Source organism: Cryptomeria japonica, chromosome 10 (assembly GCF_030272615.1).
Source record: "Cryptomeria japonica chromosome 10, Sugi_1.0, whole genome shotgun sequence".
In the NCBI taxonomy this organism is placed as follows: Eukaryota; Viridiplantae; Streptophyta; class Pinopsida; order Cupressales; family Cupressaceae; genus Cryptomeria; species Cryptomeria japonica.
In genome coordinates, this window is record NC_081414.1 from 506400419 (window position 1) to 506406263 (window position 5845).

The following is a 5845-nucleotide window of genomic DNA, read 5'->3' on the forward strand; positions in this document are numbered from 1 at the left end:
TTGATGTTGATAACCATTTATCTAACGAATTTTCTAAAGCACTTATCCTAGCTCCTAGACAAGAACACCGTGGCTTGGGATATGAACATAGCCCTTGTTTGGATCTTGTGATAGCTCCATCTGTTGTGTTGGATGTTCCTCCTCTAGCATGTTTCCTACCTTCCTGAAATATTGATCAGCAAGATCGGGGGGTAGATGACATGCTATACTAGTTTCATTAGCATAGCAGACTCTCTCCTCCTCTCTTGATCTCTTTTGTTACTTCTTCTATGTGTTATTCTCATTCTTCTATTTGTTGTCCTTAGTGTTGTCTACTTGAGGACGATGCAAAACATTAAGATCTCTTTTGGTCTCTCTCATGTTGACTCAAAAGACACATGTGTTCCCTTCTTCTAGGTGACCTTCCTTGATTGGGGAATGAAGAACAATTATGCATACATACATATCATATACATGAATTATCATACAGCATACTGACCCCGAGGAAAGCAAAGTCACCTTGTGCTTTGGGTTTTGTGTCTATTATCCTTGGGCTTATCTCACACTTGGGGGCTAAATCCTTGTGATAACGTGCTCCTTTCTCATTTCTTATATGTATCACTACCTTAAAGCAATCACCCCCGGTGAGGCATGTGCAATCTCTTTAACATAGGGGGGCATACATCCCGTTCATATCTTTTCAAGATACTTGAAAATTTTTTGACAAATTTAGCTTTGCCTTGAAAATTTTTGATATCTTTCTTGCATGACTCATAGTGAGGGAACCTTACTACTAACAATCATGGTTCTCCCTTGTGATCTTCCCTTTTACTTTGTCAATCGAAGTCATAAGATCCTTAGTCCACTGGGAGCTTGGTGTATCTTGCCTCCTTGACGTGGTGAAAGTTTTTCAATGTTGTTTCCTTGTACTTTACCAGAAGTATGAGCGTACACTTATACTCCATCTAAAGTGGGGGCTAAATGTAGCGTCCTAAAATTGTGACACTTGCAATTTTGACTGCATTTGGGTCTTCACGATGGCGACGCAACGTTGAACCTGAATGGAGACCCCGAAATCTGTTTATAACACCAAAAACTGCATTTTTCTGCACCCTGGCCTGATCCCTCCTTGCACCCTGCTGTCTCGGGAGGTGGGACCATGGCGCCCAACGCCCTAGTCCTTCAAGACTAGGGCGCCCAGCACCCTGGTCCCCCAGGACCATGGCACCCAGCGCCCTGGTCCCTGGCCCTATTTTGGGCCCGGTCTCTTGTGGGCATCAGGTCTTTAAGTTTGCAAATTGGAAAATAATGTTTTTTGGTCAGCCTAAGGTTAGGAAAATCAATCTATCAGCCCTAATTGACAAGTATATAAACTACTTTTCCTCTCCTAGAAAGGGAGGAAAAAGGAGGACATATGTGTGCAAAAGGCGGAAGCAATATTCAAACATTCAAACATTCAAGCATTCAAGCATTCAAGCATTCCTTCAAGCAATTGAGCATTCTAAGTTTCCATTCAAGGCTAAGTGTTGCATTCAAGACAAGGATTCAACCATTGAAGAGGAGATCACATACAACATACAACATACTACATACATTACACCTTCGCATGTAAGAATACAAACATTCTTACAACAAGGTATCAGTACTTGTTTACATTACAAACATTTACATTTACAACATTCTCATTTCTTGGTTAATTCCAAAACTGGGGTTTGACCTAAAGGCAAACCCCTCATCCCTAACCCCCCAATCATCTTCTCTTTTCTGTGTGTAGGTTGCAGGTACGCAGCTGTAATTGAAGATCTGGAATCCTTTTGCAGAGATGAACAGGTCCACCATCGTTTTGCGGATTTTTTAGAGGACCGTGTGCACGCCGGGCGCCATCGTCCCGCCAAATTTTGCTCAAATTTACAGAACAGCACCATCTTGACATTTTACTGCTAATTCCAGGTCTGCAGCTTCATCCCAAATCCCTATCTCTGTTTATAAGCGAATCTTTCCTACTTTACATGCATTCCTAGTTCAATCTTTCTATCTACATTCTTTACAAAAGAGGGTATCCTTGATGTCTTAACCCTTGAAACTCATTTAGAATCCAATCTTGCATTGCGTGGGATTGGATCTTGTGGGTTTTAACCCCTCTTTTGAATGTAAAGTCTCCCCTAAGTGAAAACCATCAACCCTAGTGACTCTCCCTTCTCTTTCCTTGGAGTTGGGGAGGGGAGAACGACTAGGGTTTGATTTTTCCCCTTTACAACAGTATATGAGACTGTGGATATGATTGTACTCGATATGTGGCAGTTGATTAGTGTCACCTTGCCAATGATGACTTGTATGCTGAGCTCAACCGCTTCGGGAGCCCATATTAATCCACATACATGATATTTTCTGAAATCTAAACATGTATCTACAAATGAAACAAACAAGTTAGATAAAAACATGGTTCTCACTAATATCTCATGGTTGTTAGGATTCCCACAGATACTGAGAGGGGGGGTGAATCAGTATCTAACCGGTTATAAGATTTTCTTAACTTAAAACGTGTAAAGCATATCAATACTGTATATCGGTAAACAAGAAATAATGCAATAAATAGATATAACAGCAACCACATGAAAAACACATCATAACACAGTATTTTAATGAGGAAACTCGGTGTGGGAAAAACCTCGGTGGGATTTGTGACCCACAATATTCACTTACTGGCCAATAAGAGAATATTACTACTACAAGAGGGGCCTGCACATGCAGGAAGGCCAAGTGCCTAGAGCTCATTGCTCAATTACAAAATGGGAAGTCTCACTGACTTACAAAATGGATTATATAAACCCAATGTCTTGTACTGCTTCAAAATAGTATCTACTATGCCAGATCCAGTACCGGTTTAAGCTCTGCTTTATACATAAACCCTTAACCTATAATTTGCATAATAGGTCTACCTTATTTCACCTATCTTCTTCTTCTATCTATCTATAAAATGTTCTACAATGATCTCTTATATATATGAGTCATTTTACAACTTGCCAAGTCGGCTTACAATGATTTTACAATAATTTACAAAATATATTATAAACAAAATTCTTGTTGGCTTCTGTGTCGGTATACTTCCTTTCACTGTCGGTAGTTTGTGTGTGAGTGTAGAGTCTGACCTTGCTGGTGTCAGTAAATTGTCTTGCTGGTGTCATAGGATTGTAAGGTTGCCATCAATGACAAAACCTTCAATCACCTACAATATCTCATTGGAGTGTGCATTTGCCAACAATCTCCCCCTTTGGCATTGATGGCAACACTCATGAGAAAAATCCAAAAATTGTCATCCAAAGAGTTTCTGCCATAATTGTCTTGCCAAAAATTGTGTACCAAAAGAATATGTGCTCCCCCTGAGCTGATGAGCCATTTGTTGATTATTTTTCTCATACCACTACTCCCCCTTTGGCATCAATGACAAAGGTTGTCAAAGTGTCAATCGAGTGTGGTTTCCAGCTTTATCCTTGTAATCGATTGGTTATAATCTAAAAAAGATCTGCCAGTACCAGATTCAGGCTCTTAATGAACTATTTTCTATCTTTTAGTGTGGCCTCTATCCTCTGAATTGTACCAGTGAGCTGTTGCATTTGCTTTGTCGGTGTTTTTTGTCCTTGAATTAAAGCATCAAATATTTCTTTTCTTAAGGAGGCGAGGTAGTCCAATTTTGGATTTAGTCTCCATTTTAGATCTTTAGCCTTTCCTTTAATTCTCTCCTTTTCTCTTTCCAACTTTAGAATTTCCTCCTCAAAACTTGTTATTTTCTGCTCAAAAGCTGATAATGGTTCAAATGAATTGATGAAATTATCAGCTAGTTGATTTATTTCTTCTTGTATCTTGTTGATCTTCCGGTCTATATCTACTATCAAGAAGTTAGTTTTACATGTATCTTTGTACAAGGTTTTAAATTCCTTCAATGTAGTACATAGTTCCAGTAAAAGAGTGTCAAATTGTCTTGTACACTTCTTTATTTCTTCTTCAAAGAATTTGTGTTTTTCCTTCTCTAGTCTCTCCTTGAATGCTTCCTCTTTTATTTGTTCAACTGTCACAGTGTTGTCAGTAATATACTTAGACAATGTGTCAAGTTGTTTCAAAGAATCTTTATTATCTACATTGCACTTAGGTGCTATCATTTTCAAAATTGGAATTGTGTCATCAATTGCTTTGTATGCTTGTGAACTACACTTTGTTATCTTCTTGATAGAATCCAAAAGAACTTCTATCACATTTGTTGATTTGAAATCTGCAGTGGAGGAACCAACAATCTATATACTATTGGAGGGAGAAATTTCTTTGCTTGTGGTGACCTCTGGTAGGTCAGTTTGTGTTTGCATTTCTTTAAACAAAGGTTTGGATTGCTCAGTTGTTGCCGATGGCACTGTCTCTGCATGAACCTGTTGCTATGAGGGAGCTTGTTGCTCTGCCTATTTCTCAGTGTTGTCGCCTGTTGGTTTACCTTTTGTGCTATCTATTTCTGGTGCCTCATTTGCCACATTTGTTTTCCCTATTGAATCCTTATCTACCACAATATTGACTTTCTGAGTGTCAATATTCATTGTGTATAATACCTCAGAATCTGGATTTGTGTTCTCATGTGATGTGTCCATACTCTCATTAGTCAGTTGATTATCAGTGGTAACTACCGGTGGAGTATCTAGAGGCGGTGGGGATAAGTTATCTGTTATTTTTATGCTGGGTGGACCACCAACCTTACCTTTTCCTTTATCCTTATCTTTTTGGTATACTTTGATGGGTTTAGGATTTTGATATTCTTCCTGCTTTTCCTTCTCTACAAGGAATATGTCCCAAGCATTAGTTGTTTCCTCTGCAACCTCATTCACTCTACCAACCATAAGTGCTACATGTCGGTGTGCAGTTGAAAATACTGACCGGTTAGCCTCAAAGATCAGATCATCTATCTCTTTTGGTGAGTTGACAGGATGTACAGCAAGTAGTTTTTCAATTTTTTATTTTCTTATCAAGCTCTACAATAGCTTGCCTTCTAGCTTCAAATCTTTTGAGCAATTCTGTCGATAATTCATCCACAACTTGAATCAAAAATTTCTTGAAAATATCCAAGTGTAGGATTACATTGTTTTCAACTTTTTTCTTGTCATCAATTGATAATGAGTCATATAATTTGTTGATGTTTTTCAGTTTTCCATCCTCTGTTATTTCATTGAGAAGTTTGTCAAATGGAGCAATGGATTGTTGAGGCTTCTTCTTGGGGGTTAACTTCTTCTTTGGAGTTAATTTCCTAGTTGTGGGCCTTACTGTTAGTTGTTTCGGTCTGGTTCTTCTAGGAGAAGGTGTAGATACTGGTGAAGGTTTCCTTTTTCTCACAACCCTTTTGAATTCAGCTGGTATATCACTTTCTGAAGAATTTCCAACCAGTGAAAGGTGAGTTTCTGATTGATGTGCTTCTAACTCATCTTCAGTAATACCAGTTTGTTTGAGTACATCATCCTTAATAGCTTTTGCTTGCCCAGATCCTCTTCTAACTGTTACTTCAACCTTCTTAACCCTTTTCTTTGATTGAATTTGGTTTTTAATAGTCTCAGCACTACCAAATACCTCTTCTTTAGGTTCCTTAGGTGCTTCCAGGAGGGCTTTTGCATATGTTTCTATTATGTGGTCATCAGTTTCATACCCCATTTCAGTAACCCAAATGGTTCTTGGGATAACTGCCTCCATCCAAATTCCATCCTACTTTATAACAAAACAAATTCCATCCTTATACTTATTTACAATTTCTTGTGACAATCTGACTCTGGTCTTCATCTGGGCCTTCAATGCCTGAAAATACTCATCTATGTTCTTTTCTCTGTTCTCTCCCATGTTG